The sequence below is a fragment of the Uloborus diversus genome, chromosome 9, assembly GCF_026930045.1.
Source record: "Uloborus diversus isolate 005 chromosome 9, Udiv.v.3.1, whole genome shotgun sequence".
Lineage (NCBI taxonomy): Eukaryota > Metazoa > Arthropoda > Arachnida > Araneae > Uloboridae > Uloborus > Uloborus diversus.
The window spans coordinates 139,950,426-139,976,535 of NC_072739.1; the positions used below are offsets into that span (position 1 = coordinate 139,950,426).

The 26,110-nt window shown below is 33.7% G+C and overlaps 1 long non-coding RNA gene across 1 annotated transcript in view; it reads left to right on the forward strand.

Annotated features, from left to right (window-relative positions):
- The first annotated feature begins 436 nt into the window (after nt 1-436).
- LOC129229878 (uncharacterized) overlaps nt 437-26,110 on the forward strand; it is a 38,940-nt gene continuing 13,266 nt past the window's right edge. Inside the window, exon 1 of the long non-coding RNA XR_008581122.1 lies at nt 437-527. This is a non-coding gene — a long non-coding RNA (uncharacterized LOC129229878). The remainder of the gene's footprint in view (nt 528-26,110) is intronic.

The window sequence follows — 26,110 nt, forward strand, 5'->3', positions numbered from 1 at the left end:
GTACAGATTACCCATACACATTTTCCGATTTTAATTCCTATTTCATTTGTTTCTGACATAGTATTTCTTTTTTAATGGTATTTTTTACGATACAGTTAGTCTTCTCCCATGTGCGCCTTCCCCCCCATTAAACTTTTTAACAAAGTAGTCTAAAAAAAAAAAAAAAAAAAACTCGCCACTGTTAGTTTTTATACAACAGTAGAAACTCAAAAACATCGCAAACTGAAACTAAAAGCTTCTAAAAATATTCCATTACACAACTTTAGACTTCTCAATTTTACAAAAATAGTAAATTTTGGTCATAAATGGCAACTTATCAGTCAAGGCCTTTGCGCAGATAGGAATAATCATTTTTGATCTAGCAGACGACTTGAGCTGTCAGATTGCCGGCTATATTAGCCGTTGTAGGAGATATTTCAATCCTTTGAGAATGTACCCTCCACGCGTGAGTACAGAACATTTGAACGCAACTTCGCAATTTTTGAAACTTTAAGGTATTCCAGGGACTTAGAACTCGCAGTTGCAAGGTAAGTATCTTGTGTTGCAATTTGTGAAAGTATGTAATCCCCCCTCCACCCCCCTCCAGAAAATAACGGAAAAACAATTATATAAATATTTAAAAGGATTGTTTTTTCAAAATGGATCATGAAAAAAATTGAAGCAATGATTTTATTGCAAAATAATCTTCATCTATTCGCAACTCCAACGAACTATAGGGGGCACTGAAGTCACTGTCTAATGGCGGAATTGAAAACTAAAACAAACGCACATGGTAACGAAGAAAATGCTAAAAGTGTTGTGATTTTTGTTCGTACGTATGATTGTTTCGCTTTATTCTTTTTAAATTAATTTTCAAAGTCTTGTTGATATTCTGACCCACGTAGAAAGAAATGAGAATTCAAGAAGCATTACTAAACGTCAAACATTAATGCAAAGTACGTAGTTCGTAGTTCTAAGCAGCCATTTTCACGATGTTGAATTCGATATTTATCAATTCTTGATAAAACTAAATAATAATTGTGGCCTGACAAGAATAACAATTAATGCTAGAAAATTTAATATGACATTACAAATTATTACCAAAAGAAGATGATACTTCTTTGCTTTGCTTTGGCTAGCGCTTGTTTTCCATTTGTAGCTGAGTTATTTCTCTTGAATTCCCGAATCGGTTAATTTAAAAATTTTCTGTTTCGATTTTTCTAATTTCTGAGTTACGATTTAATTGTGTCATGTTATGCAAATCATCAACAAAATTCTCACGGATATATGGTGGTAGTTTTCTTTTCAGTTGATTGACAATTATTTCATTTCACTTATCGAATTCTGTAATCTTACTACCATTTTATTCCACTCATGATAAAAATTAAAAATGGTTTAACTAAAAACGCGAAATCTCGCCAAGGCTACTTTGCTCGCACAATACCAAAACTATATAACCCTAAACAAATTTGGCGATACCTTTCAGCTGAGAATAAAAGGAATAAAGTAAATTCTTTCTTGGTTATTCATTTTGTTCTACGATAATATATTCAAGAAAATATTTTGCATACTGTCCATTCCAACTAAATGCTGCTGTAAAATATGGTAAGTTTAATTAATTTAAGATTAAAAAAACTCCCATATTCTTACAAATTCATACAAAACAATAAAATTTTTTACCTTGTAGAACGTTATCCAAGTTTGTTAATCCAGAATTTTCGCTTTCACCTATTATTAAGGAAATAATGAAAACTAACATTATTTTGAGGAGCTCGAGAATACTACTAAGGGACGAATTAATTTCTGTAGCTGAAAGCAAACTAAGACACATCGATTGCGTTAATAAATACTCAGAACAAACTGCCTGTGTTTACGTCAACAGACACACATGGAACGCAACGTGGCAAAGTTTTAGTTGCATTCGCAGTTTTATAAATCACCGCAAGGTAGCGTATTCGAGCGCTGGAGTTCCGAATATACTGTTTGACCGCGGATTGTATCTAATTTGACAATCTGCCAATAAAGTCTATTCCATCTGAATGAATCTAGCAGGGGAGAAGGGAAAATAACGATGGGGTTTTTTGACGCACGCGCTTTATAATGTCACTAGTGCCTTATTCATTTATTGCATTCTCTAAAATAAAATAAGGGAAAACAAAAAATAGTTACCATGGAAACAACAAAAAGGAAAGAAAATATTTTCATTTCGTTCAGGAACGTAAAAGCAAAATAGTAAGCTCAAAACTTTGTTGTGAATAAATAAATCAATTATTTTTTGCCGTGAGAATATAGTTCGAATATACTTTGGATTAAAAAGATATTGCCGTTAGCAAATTTTTATTTTTGCAAAACTGGGGCTAAATAATAGAGAGGCGAAAGTGCTCATCTGTAACAAACCAACTAACACCCCTATAAACTAATAGAAACGTCCATTTCCGCCTATAAACCGGATATTAGCCTTTCCAAGTAATGGATGGTCAGACAGTAGTAGCTAATTCACTGATCGAGTAAAGCTCTGACGTCATCAACGATGAAATTAGCGCCATAGCATGATAATTTGATTCTATTTTTCGGCAATGTTTGACATTCAGGAAAATGTTTTGTTTTGGCAAGGCTAACCTGGATTCGGTCACTTAACTGTTTTTCTGGTAAAACTGTTATTTTAAGAGTATGAAGAAGCGAAAAAGTGGTCAACCATGATCGCTATTTACTGGAGTTTAGGGTTTAATCCCATAGACTAATAATAAGAATAGACCGAGCTATGGCAACCCTTTTGCTGCTCATAAACCAAACCATGTGACTGGCGGTATCCTAGCAACAGCGGGCGTTGATCGTAGCGGACGATCAATGCCCGCGAGAAATAAAATAAATAGAATTGATGGAACACGGAAGAATGATCTTTTACGGGGTCCGATTTGTAAATTTGTTATTCTAAGTTGTAAATATTTTGTTAATATAGTGAGTTTTTCGTTTAGATAGTATTGTGCATTTTCTTTAGTCAATTTCAATAACTCTCTAAGGAATTAAAGATGCAAGCGCCAAAAAAGAATCGGCAAACGGTAAGATTTTTACCTACAATTTCAATTTAAGATACCGATTAGTAAATAAAAGTTACAGAAAACTTTGATCAAAAACTAATTACTAATGTCAAAATAGTGCATAACTAAAAGAAAAACAGTTCAATCTCTGCACCTGGAAAAAAGTTACAATGAAAACACATTACCTCTTAAAATACATGTCGAGTGCCAAACTTTGCCATCTAGCAACCATAATGCCAAAATTTTCGCCAAGCCTCCCACCAGTACCAGTCACATGATGTATCCATGAACCAATTTTTTCATCAGCAAGTCTGGGAAAGCTCGGTCTACTCTTATTATTAGTCTATGTTTAATCCACTGGAGTTAGGGTTAAAATTTCAACAGTCAAAATATCACTAAACAGGCAATTGCTTCGTTCAAATGTAGAAGCAGTTTTCACCCGTTATCCCTAAAATTCGTTACTAGGGGAAAACTTGCGTTATAGCCATTTCGCGTAAGTCGAATAGCGATGTAGCGGGAGTCGACAGTATATGAATTCCACGCCAAGAATATCTTCCGCGATATATTATTGGAAAAAGAAAACCATAAAAATGTAATGACTTTGACGGGCGATTTGCTAGTTTTTTAGATAAGCTTAAAATGCATATCTAAATGCAACTCTTTGGACAGGACAGTGGTTTATTTTAAAGAAAAAATAATTTTCACGTGGCATAGATCAAATTTGGAAGAACAATATCAGTTGGCCGATATTTTTTTTAAAAATAGTTTTAATCAGAAGACCGATTTCAAGAGCAATCACTCCTTTGTCAGTACCAAGCGAAAAAAAGGAAAAACTTGTGAAAACACTTCCACCCACAATAGCGTTTTCTTTCTTCGTTAGCTAATGACAAAGGAGGCGTTGGCTCTTGAAATTGGTCTGCTGATTTCAATGCAATTGATTGTTTTATTTGCACTAACTGACGTAGTTCATTACATTTTTATGGTTTTCTTTTTCCAATAATATATCGCGGTAGATATTCCTCGCGTGGAATTGTGGTACTGTCGACTCCCGCTACAACCCTATTCGACTTACGCGAAATGACTATAACGCGAGTTTTTCCCGAGTAACGAATTTTAGGGATAACGCGTCCGCAATACGAATTTTTTCGGAAGGAAAGCATCGGTTTCGTTATTGGATCCAAATATTGATTTCGTGAATGTATTTTATCCCTATAGCGTTACTGATAGCGGAAGTTCCCTTCACCATACTAGTCCACGCATAGCTCTGTTAGTGCATCAAGTAACCACTTAGCGTCTTTTTCTTTTTTCTTTCGAAATATTAAAGTTGATGAAATAGAATGGCACCTTAGTGCATTGTTTCAACTAAAGTTTGTAAAAATGGGAAGAAAAAGAAAGTAAAAAAAGCTTAAGATATATTTGATATGCTTGAACAACTAAAACGTGCGTCGACGGTAGCACGACAATAAGTATAAGTGATGTACGTAGCATGTAGTTTTATTTCATGTCTTTCCGTGCCATTGATCATTTATTTTGTGCACCTTAACAGTTTTTTTATATTGAATGAAGCAGCTTTTTATTTTTTTAAGTATAGTAAAAGTACAGTTCTTAATTATAAGAATTTTAATGTATAGTTGAAGAATGCTTTAAAGCAGTTTGAGAGGTGTTTATAAGTGTATACATACCCTTTTCTACAACGCGAAATTTCGATTTACGCGAGGAGTCTTGGAACGTATCCCTCGCATAAGTCGGGACTCGACTATACACGGGGCAGCCCTTTTTTCCATGAATGAAACCAAAAAGAAAACATTTTGATGCATTTTATATTTTTCATTTGTGATTAATCATGATTATTTAAACTGAATAAAAAAAAAAAGCAAATTTTAGGTTTGACCAGGCCTGTCATTCCAAAATTGTTCGGAGGAGGGGAAAAAGGAATATATTCAATGCATTTCAAAGGGAAAAATGCATCAAAATGCATGTAAAATGCATAATTTCATTACGTTTTTTAAATCCTGGATGCAAGTCAACGGAACCCGCTCCGTTCGATGGGCGAATTGCCTGGAAGTTGGCTTCTTTTTTGATCCACTTGCACTTATAATTGATATAAATATTAAGTAGGGAATATAGTTGCACCTTCGAAGAGTTTTATAAATCACTAGCTGCGTCACCCGGCTTTGCACGGTCTACCTCGAAAATAAAAGTTATGTGAAGTGATGCTCGTTCAACAATCAGGCTTGAACAAAAAAAAAAAAAAATCTGTCAAACTTCCCAACAGATTGCAGAAAAATAACCACGAAGGAAAAAAATTTTAATCCTTTAATTACAGGAAAAGCCTCAAAACAAAAGCCAGAATTTTATTTGTTCACATTCGAGAAAAACAAATGGCAACAGATCTTTCTTCTCAATGATTTTCTTCACGTTACAAAATTTTATTGAAGTATTGTTCAACAACGACAGTTACTCAAATGGATTTCTAATTGAAGGCTTATCCACATTTTAGCATGAAATTAGTAAGAAACAGTTATAATTCACGTTCTAATTACCTTGGAAAATTGGGGAAAAAATTATTAGGGACTTCCATGGATATTTTATTCGAATTTTTGCGAGTATTTTTTCGTCCTCATACTATAGAAAAACACAAATTTTGGGTCCTAAAATTAAAATTCGAACGGTTCGGTGACTTTTAGCGTTCGAAAACCCCTCTACGTTCCTTCTCAGATGTCCAAGAACCTCCCTGCCACATTTGGTCGAGATCCGACGTAAACTGTGGATTTGTATAGAGAATATACAAACGTATATACAGATATATTCTCTGTTTAATTTATATAGATTATAATAATTATTTGCAACACCGTCATACATAAGTATACTACTTTTTTTTAATTGGCATTTTGGTATAAATGGATAGGTTGCTTTGACACAAATTTTTTTGATGAACAGTCCTTGTTGCTCCAGTGCAGCAGGCGATCTACCATTCTAGATTGTTAATCACTGAATAGATGGTTTCTAAAAAATATGTAGTTCTAATGGCGCCATCTGCGAAGTAACTAGCTAACTACATGCCACATAGGTAGATTGCCTCCCACACTAACACCCTCTTTGAAAACCCATCTATCTCTTTTCATGTACGATTATTTCAAATTTACGATGTGAACATCAACCTAAGACTGCCTTGTTATACTTAAACTTGCTTAAAATTTCATTAAAACGTTTTTTCAACACGTTTCGTAATTTTTAATCTTGAACAAAAAGCAGCTTTAGAACGAACAAGTTCATATAAATATTTACGCTGTTTTTCTCCCCTTTTGTGAAATGTTTCTAAAAAGATCGGCCGTTTTAGAAAAGTCAAATCGAGACCAGGATTTGAGCAGGAGTAGGTTCAGCATTGCGCTACGAGTTCAAAAAGTCTTCTGCGCATTTCCTGAGTGATAGAACAATCATTCGGGTGCTCATATCGGGGCGTGGCTTAAGAGCGTTCTTCCACGAAATAATTTTTGGTTCTTACGTTATTTTTTAGTTGTTTGTAAACTTATCATGTGAATGGCGGCCTAAGGTCTTGAAACCGTCGGAAACGTCTCATTCAATCTATTTGTTTTTCATTAAAATATACTTTTTGCATCACAGTTACTTCGTGATACCTCGAATCTAGCGGCACTGACGAAAACCTTCGACTTATCGGTAGTTCAACTTGCACCTAGTTTCGGTTTTAACACTTTAGTAATGAAAATCTAAGATATTTCTAAGAAATTTGAGACAACTGATAAAATCACAGAACATGAAATTTACTTTACTAACGAAAATAACCACACTTAAATTTTTAATACACCCTACTTTTTATTCGCATTTCATTTTTCAAATCCGGCATTTTAAGCATCAATAAAGCTTTGCGATTAGTAAAACAATAATTCCTCAAGCTTTTGTACAAATGCTTCTTCTTCAACCGAAGTGTCATTCCCTCACTCTTGTAAAAAATCTTATTAGATGGAACTATCATGGCCAATCGGCCAATTTCGATGTTTAATTCAAATTTATAAAGTCAGAGTACTTGTAGTCATCTTCTTGTTCAAATTCTTCATTAATCATTTTTTCAACTTTAGCTATCAGTCTTATTATGTGTTTCAATAACGAAAACACTCTTTCGGAAATACTTCCTCAACTCATTGTACCTGTACGATTTTTCTGTTCATCAGGCTACTACGTTTCTTAGCGTATTTTAAAAAAAATTAAAAAAAAAAAAAACACATCGAAATAAATGGGGTCGTTTCCCAAATTTTAAAAGTATTTTTTTTCTAAAAAATCATGCTTAAAAACATAGGATCTGACCATTTTTGATAAATTTGTTTACGTTTAATATTTTTAAATAATTACTTAAATCGGAGCGCTTTCATTGTTTACGGCTTCTGCCGCTGACTTCACAAATGATGAAATGCCATTCAGTGTTGCCATTCACAGTGCAAAATATTTAATTCGTTTCTTTACTCACATGTATTGGCAACGATATGGTTGATAGCAAGCGTAGAGCGCAATATTTAATTCGCTTCTTGATTACCATGACGTGGAACCGCCAGTGAAGATGCGCAAAAGTGCATCATTTGTGACGTCATAAAGACCATGCCTTGTTTTCAAAATCGGACAAATTAATTAAAAATTGAGCGTTGGGAAAATGAAAGTTTTTTTCTCGCCCCATGTTATTTTTTTCGCTTATTCTATTAATTTCAGTGACTAAAAGTAATACTTTTGACTGAAGGAAACAATCCCATTGACATGAAATTTAAGACAAAGGGATCGGGAAACGATAACAAATTCGAGTTATTATCGCGAATTGACTATTTTGCAACCTAAGGTCGCCAAGTGTCAATCAGTGCATCATTGAAAAGTGTCCTCCAGCATGCTATGTAGTACTTTCATAAACTTTGAAGTAGGTAATTTCAGGTCAAATACAGTTAATAAACATTTACTTTCATTCGGATAGATACGCAGGGAGTTTTTAGCAAATTAAACTCTCTGAGTGCCAAGAGAAGGACTTCCCGGAAGAGAATCAGAGATTTTTATTGTTCCCAAACCTTTTATATGAACTGTGACCAAGGGTTACAGAGTTAATATCTTATCAGCAAGCAACTCAGTTAAGCATAAAAAAAAATTGTACCGATGAGATGTACGGATTTATTAAAGAGAGGTCTTAGTGCGGAGAGATATACAGCTCGTTTAACTCTGATAACCTAGGAATTTGATGAACTGGGCACAAAGGCATCGATTCCCTCCACAAAAAAAAGTGGAGGCTTTTTGCTGCTCGTGTTTTTCGCTGTGAGAAAATTCTTGTTATTGTGCAGTTAGTTTATCTAGAGCCGTGTTGCAAAACCTATCTCTGCAACATCAAGAAGTAAACAAGAGCAAAAAAACAGCTGTCTTTATCTGGCCATTTGTGGGAAAGTCGTGGCCGTTCTATGTAGATTGGTAAGCGGATATTTTTAGTCAATTTGAAAATTAAGGTTGTTAACCCTTATTTTGTGAAAGAAGTGTCATTTTTTGTTGCGTTAAAGTGTAACAAGATCCTTCCTTTGGAGCGCAAGAAAATGTTTCTTTTATGCTAATTTTGAGTGAGCAGTTTAGTACTGGCTAGCTAGAAAATAAAAGCAACAAGTTGTGTCTTTATCCATTTCTGAGAAATGGCCGTTCTATGAAGACTGGTAAGCGGATAATTTTAGCAATGTTAAAAATTAAGATTGTCAACCTTATTTTGAAAAGAAATGGTTTTTCTTTTCTATTTTGTTTTATTCTATCTGAGGTGTAACAAGCAAGATCTCTTTTTACACTGTAAAATGATCCCGAAACGTTACTGGTTATTTCCGTGGAATGTTTCGGGATTCCACAGGTTTTCATCTATTTCCCCGTAATAATATGTATCTTTGCAAAAAAGTTTCCTGAATTGCTGAAAGTTGCAGGAATGCAGGTTTTTTACTGTTGCGAAAAATATTTTTAACCACCAGTTAACGATCCCTACACATTGACTAAGCTCTTTGCAGGCAAGGGCCATGCTTAGTCTTACTTGCAGTTCTCTCTTAACTTTGGCCATGGTCCCTTTAATGCTTCTGGAGCTTTCTTGGTAAATCCGAAAGATTATAATCGGTTACATTAAGCTTACCTGATTTTTCTGGAAAGTTCCACAGACGTGACTGGCTTTAAGCGGTTGCAGTACCTCAAAAATGATGAAACGATCAAAAAAAAAAAAAAAAAAAAAATTATTGCTTATTTCAAAACTAAAAGCTATTCTGAACACAGGGGAAAAGTTTCATTGCTTTAGTTCAAATATTTAAAAAGTTATGTGTGGTTTCAGGCCATGCTCGCTATGTGCTCTTATGCAAAAGAAAAACTTTAAATTGCATTTTCTCGATGATGGTTTTTTTTTTTTTTTTTTGTGTGTTTTCATGTCATTAGAATCTCTAAGGATTTTTTTCTGTTAAAGATACAGCTTTAAAGTAATATTTTTGCAATTGGGATAACATATTTGACAAAACAGTGCATTGGATAAGCATTTTATAAATTACTCAAATGTTTAGAGCATGTTAAAACTTTGAAAACCAATTAAAAAAAAAAAAAAACTTTGATTTTTTTACATAATTAGTCATAGAAAATTTTCTAATAAACTCATAAGCAAATGAATGCACAGATTTTTAGAGATGATTATAGTAATCGTTTAGCAAAAAACTTTTTTTCAATTAGTGCAAAAATAAAAAAGCCTTAGGGATTTTAAAAAATTGAAATTTTCCTCAATTTTTTGAATTTTTAAAAAAAGTAGTAAATATTTTTAAGTTTTGAAAATAAATTACTGATTAAGAAATAAGTATGCATGTTATGGTTTCAAAAAAGCATAAATTTTACTTAAACTTCAAAAAAATGTTTGAAAGGTACTGTGACCCCTTAACAGGGAAGATTTCCTAATTTCTTCAGAAAGGTTACTGACTTTTAGCAGAAACTGTTATGTTTTTTGCGAGATATGTTGTTACTGGCAGAAATTGGGCACATCAGCTGCCCATTATTTTTCAGGAACGTTCCTGAATTGTTTTTACAGTGTAGAGCGCAAGAAAGTGCCCCGTTAATGCTATTTTTTGTTCCTTTAAATTTTTTGTTAACAGTTTAGAACTAGCTCATTAGAAAATACGAGATAAAAACTGCTGTCTTTATGTGGTTATTTGTGAGAAAGTCGTGGCCGTTCTATATAGATTGGAAAGTGGATATTTTCTGTCAATTTGAAAATTAAGGTTGTTAACCCTTATTTCGGAAAGAAATGTCTTTTTTTTTTTTTGAGCAATCACGATTGCTTATTGCTCTCACTTGATTGTTTTTGTGTGGCGTTCCTATCATTTTATTCTCCCACCAGCACCCTCTGTCAGCACCACCGTCGCGTCGACCGGCCTCACGATGCTACTCCTCTTGCGAAAACCGTCTCCAGGTTGCGTTCATATCCTACACACACACTCCTACACACACACGCTCACACACACATACACACACTTATGCCTGCGCACAAACACAAACACACACTCCTACACACACACCACATACACACACTCATGCCTGCACACAAACACAAACACGTATGTCTACATACACACACACGAACACCTACACACACACACACACACACGTACACACACAGCACTGCATACACAACACGCACATGCATACATATACACACACACGCACCCACACACATGCGCCTACACAAACACACACGCGCATTTATACACACACACGCTCGTGATTGCGAAAAACATAATTTGAATTCAAGATGCCAAAAATTCAAATTAATTTTTTTGGGGGTTAAAGTGTAACAAGATCTTTCCTTTAGAGCACAAGAAAATATTTCGTTTATGCTAATTTTCAGTGAACGGTTTAGCTTTGGCTAGCTAGAAAATAACAGCAACAAGTTGCCTTCTTTATCCATTTCTAAGAAATGGCTGTTCTATGAAGATTGGTAAGCATATATTTTTAGTAATGCTAAAAATTAAGGTTGTTACCCCCCCCCCCCTTTACTCATTTCCATCAAACCATCAAAATTACTTATATTTATAAAGACTTAAATTGAGCGATATGCGATAAAATACTTCGCTTAAGTGTTCTAATTTTTAGTCATCGTTTTTATGCGTAAATTCTCGTGCTGCTAATTTAAAATATAAATTAAAGATGGAAAACCAATTACTCTTTTTAGAAATAATACTTATACAAAAGAAGCACACATTTTAAAAATATAGATTTAATTGTGAAATCCTCAGATTAAACAAGAAGTTCGTCTAGAACTAGACGAGCCTACTTTCCCGTATACCCATACTACTTTCTAGTACCTGATCAATATTCTCAAAAATAGCTAAAATCGCAAATTTTTTCAAGCATATTTTTTTTAATATTTTAAGCTGATTTCTAGGAATAAAATATTCCTTACTTTTCTTCAAAAAAACGAACAAATAAAATAGCAGCACCTTTTAAACAAAGCAGCTAATACACTTCTTTCCATTAAAAAATTTTTTTAACAGCTTTCAAAACGAAAAAATAATAATAAGTTCATTAAAATAAATACATCAAATAAGAAAAATCGTTTCTTTTTCCCCTGTTGCCGAAAATAATTTTTTAAACGAATTAATACACTTACCAAAATAAAAAAAAAACAATAAAATGTCAACTTAAAGAAATAATTTTCATTGTCAAAAAAAAAAAAATCGTCTGCGCATATTTTTCGAGTTTATTCACCGAAAACTAAGTACCTAAATTAAAACTTTAGCGTGAAAATAAAAACAAATCATATCAACAATAATTATTTCACAGTTAAAACCACAGCAGCGGAGTCGGAGTCGGAGTCAATCTCATTTTGGGATAAAAGAGTCGGAGTCGAATATCCAAGAATCGGAGTCAGTCATTTGTCCTCCGTGTATAAATGTTTGCCAAAGCTACGAAGTCAGAGTCGAAGTCGGGGAGTCGGAGTCCGATTAATTGTCGGGAACAGGAGTCAGAGTCGGTGTCAGGTCCCCCTAAATTCTCGGAGCCGGAGTCGGGAGTAGGTCGTCAAGAGCTATTTCCAACAAAGTTTGTTTGAAGTAAATCCGCCTTCAAGTACGGAATCTACATTGACTTTCAGTTTCCCCGTAGGCGCTAATGTTAAGGGATTTGAACTGTTCAAAATTGAACGGAAAATTGTTCAAATCAAAAAGATATCTTATATACAAGATTTTTATCAAAAGCTTTTTCCTACAAAGTTTGTTTGAAGCAAATTCGCCTCACAGTTCGGAATTGCTTTGAATTTCCCCGTAGGCGCTAATGTTAAATTTTTTTGAACTGTTCAAAATTTAACAAAAAATAGTTCAAATCAAAAAGTGAAATATGGGAATGAGGTGTCCTCGCCGAGATCTTTCGAACAAAAAAAAGTTTGTTCGAATCGGACTATTCATTCAAAAGTTATTAGGGGGGGACAGACAGACAGACCGACAGACAGACAGACCGACAGACATTTTTCCCCATCTCAATACCCTACTTTCCAATTTTTAATTTTTCAATATTTATTTAATTATTTTATTTATTTTTGACTTTTTCTTGTTTTTCAACGATATTTTAAAGATGCATTAAGCCTTCTTTCATGCTTTTTTCTTCTTTTTCTGACTTTTACTGGGAAAGTAGGCTAAAAACGCAGTCACCTTCATAAAATAAAAATCGGGCATTTGGAAGCATTCTGAGAAAAAATCAGTTTCTGTTTATTTTTGCCAAAATATACCAATCATTTAAGTTATTCGTTTTATGTATTTCAAGTACGTATTTCGTAGTATGCAATACATCGCTTCCATGATTTGTTGTTAAAATAAAGATTAACTTTTTCATAAAATTTTCATTTTCACTTTTGCCTGATACTTTAAAAATAAGTAAAAGTTAGTCGTTACTAACTGCAGCTTCCGACAAAAGGCTTTTGTCGGTTGTCTTTTCATTCATAATCTCATTTCTTTTGCATTGTAAAAGGCGGTCCTTGTAACGCCGAAGCACGTGTCAGCAGTAATCTCAATTTGCGCTTTTTGATGTTGTTATTTCTTACTTTACGATTTAAAATAAATATTATCTTTTTTTTAATAAAATTTTCAGCTTTGCTTTTGCTAGATACTTAAAAAAATGAAAATATGAATATATTAATAACAGCTATTTAAATCACGCTTACAGTTTTCCTTTGTTCAATACCAAATCAACAATGCGTATATCACATAAATACAAGATTTGTTTACTTACCAGCAATAGAAATCTCACTACTAAAACTACAATACGATTAACGTATAATACGTTGTTAAAATGAAGATTATCTTTTTTATAAAATTTACAGCTTCACTTTTGCTAGAGACGTAAATAATAAGTAAAAATATGCCTGTATTAATAACAGCTATTTCAATCACGCTTACAGTTTTCCTTTGTTCAATACCAAATCAACAATGCGTATATCAAATATAAGTACGAGATTTGTTTATTGACCAGCAGTATAAATCTCACAACTAAAACTACAATACGATTAACGTATATTACATTGTTGAAATGAAGACTATCTTTTTTATAAAATTTTCAGCTTCCCTTTTGCTAATGCTTAAAAATATGTCTTTTATAATTACAGCTATTTCAATCATGCTTACAGTTTTCCTTTGTTCAATACCGAATCAACAATGCGTACATCAAACATAAGTACGAGACTTATTCATTTACCAGCAGTAGAAATTTCACTACTAAAACTACAATACGATTAACGTATAATACGTTGCTATACTAATGCTTATTTGTTTTATAAAATTTTCAGCTTAACTTTTGCTAGATACTTAAATAATAAATAAAAAAATATGCTTGTAGTAATTACAGCTATTTCAATCATGCTTACAATTTTCCTTTGTTCAATACCGAATCAACAATGCGTATATATGAAACATAAGTACAAGGTTTGTTTATTTACCAGCAGTAGAAATTTCACTACTAAAACTACAATACGATTAACGTATAATACGTTGCTAAATTAAAGCTTATTTGTTTTATAAAATTTTCAGCTTAACTTTTGCTAGACATTTAAATAATAAATAAAAATATGTCTGTAGTTATTACAGCTATTTCAATCATGCTTACAGTTTTCCTTTGTTTAATACCGAATCAACAATGCGTATATCAAACATAAGTACAAGATTTGTTTATTTACCAGCGGTAAAAATCTCACTTCCAAAAATACAATACGATTAACTATAAATAACATGCGCTAATTCTGGACGTAGAGGAAAGTAATTTCATATTATATTTAGATATCTTTTATCGTTCGATAACACAATCGAAGCACTTTACAGCTGCTTCTAATAACCTTGAAAATCTTCTGATAATAGATCTTGTTAATATCTTTCAAGTCTTTCGTCGCAAGAAAATAAATGACTTTAAAATCAATAGAATGCCTTTATTCTGACTGAAAGAAGTGTTTAAGCTACTTTGTTTAACAAAATTTGTATGGCAATTTTAAATGAGAATTAATGCGGTGGGTCTCTGGGAACTAATTTTTGACAGCCGATAAACTTTTATCAGTACATATGACTCATTCAATATCTAGTGAGGTTAACCTCCCATGAGCAAATTGTTTAAAAAAATCAGTAAATAAATAAAAATCATAATAATAAAATTAATTGAAAAATAAACCATTTAATGGAATAAAATGCTACTAAATCATGTTCCTTTTCTTTTTCTTGAGCAATCACGAATTATTTATTATCCTCACTGGACCGAATTTGATGTTGCTCTGATTTTTCAGATTACCATGATGACGGTTATTTTTAATAATTATTTAAGGAGCGAAATTTTTATCGTCATAATTAAAATCGTCTGAGACTTCATTTTATTCTTTTTTTTCAAGGCCCAACTAAAGCAAATATTACATTTAAAAAAAAAAGTTTTTTGTTGTATAAAATTGCGTTTTTTCAGGAAATGACATTAATATAGATGAACTTAAACGGTAAAACTTCATCTAAATACAAAATTTCCAGATTACTAATTCCCATCATTTAAAATTGATAAGAAATAAAAATGCATAACGTTGTTTGCCCCAAATTGCCAGTCTAGCTAGATCATGACAACAACAACGACAACTGGTGGATATGCCTCGTCTTACCTATTCTAGAAAATCATCACTCATAATACCTGTACCTCAGAGCTAGAGGTCTGCTTCTGAGGTCCAGATGTAACGGCAGGGCTGTTGAGAGGGGGGGGGGGCAAGCCTATGCATTTCACAGGGGCCCGTGAGAGATTGAGGGGCCCACAAAGCGGGCCTAAGATAAAGATACCCCCCCCCCCTTAAAAAACTTTTTAGTTTGAAGGAAGTCTTTCTCCTCGAGTTAAGATTATTAGTTTTTAATCGAAGTGAATTCAGTGAAAGTGATCAGGCTCAAAGTGTCTATTCCGGCTGGAAATGACTGAGCTGGCGGTGTATTTCATGTATTTCTGCCTTAGGCCTGGCTATACGGCGGTAATTTACTGAATATACCATGCCTTGCCTTCAATCTTCGAGTTGAACCGAACCATTGCTTCGGTCACTCGTCTGGTCAGTGCTAGCACCAACGATCCCTCCACCCTCCCCACCCCATGCCCCTAACTCTCCAAAGAAACAGGAAAAAGGGAGCGTGCCTCCCTCCCCTGCTGCATATCAGATCAGATCAGATCAGTCTCATTCACTTCCTATTCCGGGCTGATGATTGCTAATAAACACCGTTTCCGCTAATGGCTACCGTCACCTACACTGTAAAAAAAATCCGGAAACGTTTCTGAGTATATCGTGCAGCTGTGGTTCATGAAAGTTTCAAAAACGTTTCTGAGTATTTCGGAATCCTCTTTCTGTAATGTCCAGAAACGTGTCTGAGTATTTCGGAATCCTCTTTCTGTAATGTCCAGAAACGTGTCTGAGTATTTCGGAATCCTCTTTCTGTAATTTTCAGAAACGTTTCTGAGTATTTCGGAATCTTCTTTCCGTAATTTCCAGAAATGATTCTGAGTATTCTGTGCAGCTGTGGTTCATGAAAGTTTCGAAAACGTTTCCGAGTATTTCGGAATTCTCCAAACAATTTTCAAAAACGTTTCCGAGAATTTCGGAATCCTTTTTCCGTGATTTTTTCTAAAACATAATTCTTTATTATAGTATTGCATACCATATCAGTTTCAATTCTTTCATATCTAAGAGCAATAATACAAGCAATTTTAGAATTATTCGTGGATTTTTTTTTTTTTTGGAATTTCTAATGACAAATAGCATGGTTAACAGCATAACATATGCACAGTTATAAATTTTTGAAAAATTATGAAATAATCTAGTAGTTTCATTCCTAATCACAAAATCGTCGGGGAATTGGAGTGGGGGTAGAAAAGTGGGGATTGTTTGTTAAACAATCTTAAACTTCAGTTTTTCTCTCAATATTTTCAAGACAAAACTATCAACATATTGTATTTTTAATGCAGAACTTAAAAACATATCTTGTATCAAACTTGATAGCTTTTATCTTCGGATAAAATTTGACAGGACTTACCTACCCTTCGCGTTCCGGAATTCGTTCACCTCAAGTCAATTTCTCTGACGAACAAAGTGTACCGAAAAGTACCAACAGAGAAATTGATGAATTTAAATATGACACCAAGTCCCCCTGCTGGAACCATTCGGGTTGATTCTTCTGTTCTTGCCCTTTTCCAGCTCATCACAAATATAAATACTTATTCAAAATAGGTTACTGATTTTATTTTTACAGTGTGCGCAAAATGCATTATATATTTTATTTATTAAAACATTGAACTCTATTACATGATTATTCCATTTCATATATACGAGAATAACCCCTCCCCCACCATAAAAGTGATGGTGCACCCATAAAATGCTATGAAGCGCCCACCCCCCCTTGAAAAAGCAACATCATATACATTATAAATCAAAGTATCACATACATTATAAATCAAAGTATCATATAAATTATAAGTCAAATACTTTAATATGGTGTAAAAATACAAAATTATTTTATTAAGTCTTTTTTTTTCTTTTTTGCTTTTGGTAAAATTGAGGCTCGTAAAACGAAAAAAATGAAGACACTTTTAAATACATATATGTATCTATTTGTTAAATAAATTAATACACATTTAACTAATTTAAAGCGTTTCGCTAATGCAAATATTTAAAGAGATATCGTCATTTAGATAATACTGAAGCACTATGTTCCTAATTACAAGATATAGTTTTTTTTTTTTTTTACTTCATACAATCTAGCTACACTGTTTACAAGAGAATGAAAACATGCAACCTTAAAGACGAACTATCAAACCTGACAATTTGCATATTATAACATTTAATTCATAATGCTTGATACATAGCCAAATATTAACTGAGATTGACACATAAAAACAAAGTACACAATAACACATATTTAAATTTTTTTATAATCTTCAATTCATAAATTTTACAGAATAAAACTAGACACACTTGCACTTTAAATATGAGTTCTATGTAATGTAAAATATTTTCAAATTGCAATAGTTCAAAACGAAAAAATAATACTGAAGAAAATAGTTTTTTTTTAACGAGATTTATATGAACTAAATCTCTTTAAAGTAATAGAGTTGCAAAGCGACTTACCTATTCGTCGGTGGTGGTCTTTTGCAGGCTTTGGTCACCAAAAAGGTGATTTTTATGACAGAATAAAATTCTGCCAACAAAAATTACCCATTTGGTAGAAAGAAGAAAAGTATCCAAGAAAAAAGTAAATTACCTACACAAGTTATGCGACGCAATGAATTTACATGGCGTCCTCTCGGTAGTTATTTGGTTTTCAATTTCAGTTTGTATTCCTTCCGCGAGCATGCGTCGAGAATTTGCACTTCGTACTTAAAAATAAGTGACATAGCTTCAAATTCAATCTTATGACGATACATATGCAAGAAAATATAAGACTTTAGAATTATCTTCAGTGAATTCATGCGAGGAACAAAACTTCTACTAATCCCCTTGATGAGTGTTACTTCGCATACATGAGTCAGCACTTGTTTTCATTGCGTGCTTTCGAAAGTTTCAGTTTAGATTTGCTGCTGGACTATAAAATTGTGAGCTGCGCATGCGTCGACTCTTACTTTCTTGCTATACGGGAAACGTTTTTGATTATAGCGGAAAACTGCGGAGGGCGTACGAATCTGTATATTACGGAAAACTTTTTTATATATTCAGAGAGTTTTTCGAGATTTTTTACAGTGTAGAGAATTTTATATTATAAAAAACTGAGCGTATGTACCTATTTATGTCAATGTTACTTCTCCCAAACGCCAGTGAACTGACCATCGAACCAGGTATCAATAGATTCATAATTTTTCCGTCCTCTTGTTTGGCTTCGTAATTCTCTGATTTAATTAGCGGGGATATCAATTAATACCTATTACTTATAATGTTTAGAATTTCGTCATGCAATTCCTATTTTTCGAGGGCTTTCCCTCATTCAAATCATTATTCAGTGCTTCATCTCATTTTTCCGTAACATTGCTTTTATTAAGATTTGCAGCTTGAAAAAGATCATTGAGAAGAAAGATCTGTTGCCATTTTGTTTCCTCGAATATGAAAAAATAAAATTCTGGCTTTTGTTTTGAGGCTTATCCTGTAATCGGGGGCTTAACAAATTTTCCTCTTTGGTTATTTTTCCGCAATTCACCGAAACATTTTACTGGTTTTTTTTTGTTCAAGCCTGATTGTTGAACTCGCATCACTTGACAAAACCTTTATTTTCGAGGTAGACCGTGCAAAGTCGGGCGACGCAGCTATTACTTTATTAAAATTCGACTTAACACAAGCTTCATTCGACAGAAACAGCATCCAACACACACAACAAGCCTCCGCGTGGATGTCCCTCCTCCTGGGCGGTGGCGCGCGCGTGTGTAAACGCCACCGCCCAGGAGGAGCGGAACCCGGCGGACTGCTGCTGGCGGAGGCTCAGGACCAGAGGATCGGTTCCGCACCTGCAAATGCCGGTAGACAGTTCAAAAATCGAAGAAAAATTAACTGCGGTAAAGTGAGAGTAGTAAGCAGTCCGTTGATTACTTTAAAAAAAAATTCCAGAGCCTGCAGACCAGTTTTTTTTTTGTTAGAATTCCGGCTTACATGACTTACAACAGTCACATGAAAGCCATACTCACATATACCAATGTGTACATTTAAAGTTCTTAATTTTATTTTTTAAAGAAAATTTCTCTATTTTGATTTGTGTTTCCGGTGTGTCCACCTGTCTTTAACATTAGGGAGAACCACACCCAAAAAGAGACTGAGATCTCTTAAAACAGCGTTCTAATGGCGTATTCTGCACCCCCCCCCCTCAAACACACACACTTCGTGGGCATTGTGCCTGTTTTGTATAGCAGTCCAGTTCATTTCGTTTTTTAAATCTATTGTCATAATGTTATTTCTCAAGTGCCTCATTTAGTCGGTACGCCATAACTACCTTAATACCACAATAGAGTCGAATTTCTATCGCTCGAAGCTTATAACTCAAATATTCTTTTATCTCGAAGTTTTCATCGGGTCCCAAACATTCGAGACTGTTGTGGAAACTTCTTATAGCTCGAATTACCAATAACTCGAACATTTTCGCCGGTCCCCTGGGACTTCCGAGTTATCGAGAGTTGGCTGTATCTCTTCAAACTTCACAAATGAGACTTCGTTTTAATGATATTTTTCCCCGCTAACGTATTACCTTATCATGGAAATCACCATCCTTAATATGACGGGTGCGAATTATTTCTCCATTTTCATTCCATTCCATTCGTAGAATCAAGAAACCCAACGAGTAGGGTCCTATCGCAGTTCGTGACTGCGAAAAACATAATTTGAATTCAAGATGTCAAAATTCAAATGAATGCCAGGGGCTGGATGCTTGATGCTTAATAAGTTGATTTTTCTTTGTCGGTACTCATGATCCGACTAAAGCCTTTAAAACACAGGGCACGAAATTTATTTGGTGCCCTCTCACCCCTGAGCTTCTTTTACATAGAAAGCAATAAAATATCTTGATACTTGCGTATTAACATATCTGTACTAAATTTGGCGGTATCTTATATAACAAAATATATGCACTAAAAAAAATACAAATAACATAGTCTTACAATAACTAAACATGATAATATAAGATGTCGTCAAACTCTGCTCGTTGCAATAAGCCATTAATATCAAAATAATCTATGGTACAACTTTTAATAGTGTTGTAAATATAAAAAGAACTTAGAGTGGTTTTGGAATTTACAAAAGAGATTAAATTTTTACATAGATTTTTTTTTCTAGATTTAATACTCACATCTAGCTATAGAGCGATATGGAATGAGTCCACAATCAAAATTTTACCTACAGATTTGGTGGCCCCCAAGTGTCGGTGCCTCGAGTTTTGTCAGTTCTTAGACGAGCGCGAATGCTTGTCACGGGTCAGCTAGCTTTAGGTGTATCTTTTGATTGCATCAGCTCAGTCTCATATTTTTAGCTTTGTAGGGTCTTTATATTTCAGATACAGGGTATCCTGAAATGAACCAACTGTTTTCAAAAATTTATAACAGAAAAACGGTTCATGACAAAAAAAAAAAATTCTTTCAGAAAATTTATGTGGTGTGCCGTAAATTTTGTCCCCCAGAGTTCCAAATTTTAGTTCAAGAATTCGCTAATAGATGGCGCTGTAGAACGTAAGACCGTAAATCATTGAAAGATAGAAAATTACATCAGAGTTTTTCGAAAAATGTTTTCAATAAACAAAATTACACAACAATATTTTCAAAATGTCTACCGCCGGCTGTAACCACATGTCGCAATCGGAGGAAAAATCGGTGAATTTCAATCTTTCTTTTTAACCTAATAGCTCACTATCTGCAGCGCCATCTATTGAAAATATTTGAACTAAAATTTTGAACTCGGGTTAAAACAATTTACTGCCCACCACATACATGAACTTTCTACAAGATTTTTTTTTTTTTTTTAAATCTTTAACCGTTTTTCTGTTATACATTTTTGCAATCAGTAAGTCTATTTAAGGACACCCAATATATTTAACTGAGTATTGAAAAAAGGATTATTGTATAAATGATAGTATGTAACTTATTATTTTCAGAAGTTGTTGTTCCATTTTAGAAAGGACGTTTCTACCAAAATTAGAGCAGGAGCATTACAAATCAATAAAACTTAATTTTACGCGCAAATGGTCTAAATTCGCCTAAAAGGTTTCAACTTGAATAAAATTTAAAAGAAGTCCAAATCATAGTCAGAGACCGTGAGCTACTGTGTATATCTCAACATGGATGGATTTAGGGGGGTCTCAAGGGATGCACCGGACCCCTAACATTTTTGGTTGGGTTTCTTACAACAAATTGAATTAATAGGGTGTTTTCCTTCAGTCAAAAATACTACTTTTAGTCATTGAAATTTATAGAATAAGCAAAATGTTAAAAAAAAAAAAAATACATGGGCCCAGAAAATACTTTCATTTTCCGAACAGTTATTTTTAATTAATTTTTTTAAATGTCCAATTTTTCAAACAAGGCGTGGTCTTGATGACGTCACAAATAATGCTCTTTGGCGCATCTTTTTGCGTTTCCACGTTATGATAATCAAGAAGCGAATTAAAATTGCGCTCTACGCTTGCTATCAGCAATATCAATGCCAATACATGTGAGTAAAGATGCGAATTAAATATTTAGCTCTGTATTTTTGGCAACACTGAATGGCATTTAATCATTCGTGATGTCATCCGGCAGAAGCGTAAATAATGAAAGCGAACCGATTTTAGTAATTTTTTAAAAATATTAAACTTAAACAAATAATTAAAAAAATGGTCAGATCCTAAGTTTTTAAACATGCTCTTTCAGAAAAAAAAATACTTTTAAAATTTTGGAAACAGCCCCATTGTATTTCAACGGGAAACATAGTTTAGAAAATACCTTGCAAATTTTTCACAGCTACAACCCAAGTTAACTTACTTGAAAGCAAACCCAGAAATACAAAATGTGTAGTTTATTTTGCAATTCGTGTGTTTCCACACATCGCCAGTACGAGAGATATTGTGCTACGTATTAAGAATAAGAGTTGTTTTCCCATTCGAAAGAAAGATATTGAAGAATTATACACATCCAATAAACACATTTTTACTTTCTTCTATATCTAATATATAGAAGAAAGTATTGGATTCGTGCAAATTTTCGAATTTCGAATTTTGACGGATTCGAACGTTTTGAGGTGTGCTGAGTCCATTTCGACTATTTTTGGAAAATGTCTGTCTGTCTGTATGTGTGTGTGTATGTGTGTGTGTGTGTGTGTATGTGTGTCACGTCTGTGTGTGACCAGTTTTTTGTGGCCGCTCTACAGCAAAAACTACCGCATGAAATCGAACGAAATTTGGTACACATATGTGCCCCTATGTGAATTTGTGCCCATTGGTTTTTGGCGCGAATTCATCCAAAGGGGGTGGAGCAATGGGACGTTTTTTGAGTTACGCGTGATTGCTATTCCTCAGGAAGTAACTGGCGGAATCAAACAAAATTTGGTCCATATGTTGCCAGTAACAGGAACAGGTGCTGATTCAATTTTGGTGTCAATAACTCAAACGGGGGTTGAGCTATAGAACGTTTTTTGTCGTCAATTGTGACTGCTGTATCTCAAGAAATAATGAACGGAATGAAAGAAAAATTTATCGGCAAGTAGCCCTTAGTGGGTATAAAAGCTGATTTTATTTTGGTGTCAACAGCTAAAAAGGGGGTAGCGCAATCGCCCGTTCTTTTTTTCCATTGTGAGTGCCCTATCTCAAGAAGTAATGCTACGTTCTGGTTGAAATTTGGAATATATGTGAATCCATATGTAAACAGGCTTTGGTTCAACTTTGGCGCCAATCGCGCCAAGAGGTGCTGATTTATTTTTATTATCATTATTTTTTTAGCGAATAAAAATAGCTTTATTAATGCAACAATAAGAAAGATAAATCGTAATAGATTGTCGTCTGCGTATTTCTCGTGATTTTAATTGTATGGAAATGATCGGAAATATTATCTCAATGATTTAAAATTTTTAACTGTTGCCAACTTATGTTTGTTAACAAATAAAATATTTGTAATTAATTCAAGCAAGGCTTTTAAAATAACTTTCAATTTTCGCTCTTTGCTTTGCTTTTGCAATAATTCAGACATTGGGATGGTCGTCAAGTTTTTGCATGTGTAATTTTGTTTTTGTTGGGAATATTGCTTCCTCGTCAAGCATGGGGAGGGATCAGAAAAAGGAAAAATATAGAAGAAAGTTTCGTGATGGCCACAACATACTAGTTTAAATTATTTATTACTCAGTGCTGCATTATAGAATAATTGGACACTTTGTAACTAAGTGTTGATTGGTATTAAATTACAATTTCTTTTACTTTGAAACAACCATGGCTAATGAAGTCAAAAAAACATGGCTAAGGTAATACACTTTATCAAAACTCATATAAAGTGCTTCAAGTTCCTGCACATCATTCCAGTAAACAGTGCTATAAAATCTGCTCTGAAATTGACTAAAAACCAGCATTTTTAAGGTAAATTTTAAATATTTTTCGAAGGAAAGCTCTCGGACATAGGAGTGGCCTGGAGAATACCTCCCAGACCACCCAGTATTTTTGCAATCCCAGGATTCACTGCCGAAATCCCCCTATGCATATCGAGACCAGTTTTATAGCGTAAGGGTCTGTCCATAAATGATATCCCACGTTTAAAAAACATTTTCGACCATCCTCTCATTTGTCAAATGTGGTTCAATTTCTCCTGTACATATTCTTGATTAAAAAATGCATGATGTCACACTTTTTGTTTCCACCTCAAAGTTTGACATTATTTACAGACAGCTCCTGCGCAGCGCGGGGGGGGGGGGAGGAGAAGGGAAACCTATTGACCCGAGCCCGAGCATGAAGAGTACCCAATATTTTCAAAATGAAAAGTGAAACATAGGTGTAAACCATATGGAGGTGGGGGCCGTAAAAGTTATTTGTGACGGGCCCCAACATTTCTGTGCACGCCGCTGCCTCTTAAGATGATTTCTCTTTTGTTCTCGAGATCGTAACTTTAAAGTAGCTGTACCGTGTTTTTCTTATCGATCTAGCAAAATAAAGAACGTAAAAAAAATGTATGTATAAACTAAAAAATACGAAACATAAAATTTTAATTACGCGCAGCCTGGTAGCATGCATGAAAATGCAATAGTGCAAAAAAAAAAAAAAAAAAAAAAAAAAAAAAATATATATATATATATATATATATATATATATATATATATATATATATATATATATATATATATATATATATATATTAATTTGAATTTTTGGCATCTTGAATTCAAATTATGTTTTTCGCAATCACGAGCGTGTGTGTATGAATGCGCGTGTATGTCATAGGCGGATTTAGAACGGAGTTTCTGGGGGGGGGGGGGGGCAGGATTTTTTTAACAACATTTTAAATTGCCCCCCCCCCATGTTTTGGTTTGTTTTCCCGTGATGCATAAGGCCATGCTTTACTTTTTTTCGTGTGTCGTTATTACTAGTGTGTGGTTTCATGCTGTCCTTTTTGAATTGACCTTAAGAGAGCTGACTAGTATGAAGACAGTGACGCAAGGCTCCCTTTTAAGTGGGATATAGAATATCTCCAATTTTAGGGGGTCCGGGGGTTTCTCCCCCGAAGGAAATTTTGTAAAATGGATATAAAATTCTGCATTTTGAAGCCTTATAAGGAATAATTGGATAGACAAAAATCTCGGGAAAAAATAGACAAATATTTAAAAAAAAAAATAGTTTTATGATTTAAATGTGCTTTGTGATGTAAGTTAACACTTTAAAAGAAATGCTGTATCATGAAAATTTGTAAACAAAATATGTAACATGAGAGTAACATACTACTTATTAGAACAATTCATAATTTATACACTTGATAAGAAATAAAATAGAAATACACTTTGCATAGGAGTTTCAAAGACTTGTCTAATTATTTTCAAGGTTTGGTTGGTTAAATTAGGTGTTTTGCCACAAGAGCCCTAGTAGGTTATACTGCGCCAATTCTTTTCAAGGATTTTAGAACATTTAATTATTTAAGGCACCTCATTTGCACTTTCCAGTCTCTGAAATTGAGTACTAGATTATACAGTTGTACTGTACAGTATTATTCGAGCTTTGTAAAAAAAAACAGCTATTTTAAGTTTAAAAGAAAAAATAAACGATAGAATTCTCTCATTACAACAACCTTTTTTTTAACTATAAGCAGTGCAGAAAACGAAAAGGAATAGAGGTAGTGTATCATTTTTTCCAGGCTAAACTGATTAAAAATATGCAGTAGAAGCAAGATAAAAGCAATCAATACAGAAAAATTTCCAAAATACTGCATTCGGGATTAAAAAAATAGCAAGATATGAAACATGTGAGTCACAAAAATTTATTTCAAGTAATATGTTACAAACGTAAGAACCATGATTTTTACACTTTTAATGCAGGATGTAGCAAGGAGCTGAATTTGACATATTTTGGCATTCCCCCCCCCCCCCCTACCATAATAGGCTATACTGCGCCAATTCTTTTCGGAGATTTTAGAACATTTGATAATTTAAGGCACCTCATTTGCACTTTCCAGTCCCTGAAATTGAGTACTAGATTATACAGTTGCACCACAGTATTATTCAAACTTTGTAAATATAATTAAAATATTAATTACAAAAGGGGTTGTTGTAATTAATTTATTAATTACAACAACCCCTTTTTTTAAATTTAAAGCAGTGCAGAAAACGAAAAGGAATAGAGGTAGTGGAGTACACTTTTGATGCAGGATGTAGCAAGGAGCTGAATTTGACATATTTTGGCATTCCTCCTCCTACCATTTGTTAGAAATTTTAAAATTTAAGGTTTGTTGCCACACGTTTCCAAATATTCAAGGTTTTCAAGCACTTGAAAATTAAATTATCTTTTTCAAGCACTTTCTATTTTTTAAGGAACAAATCATGCAATTTTTTACGAGTTACGGACCCACTTCAAAGCGTGGCCCGAAGCTATAGCCTGTTTATCTTATAG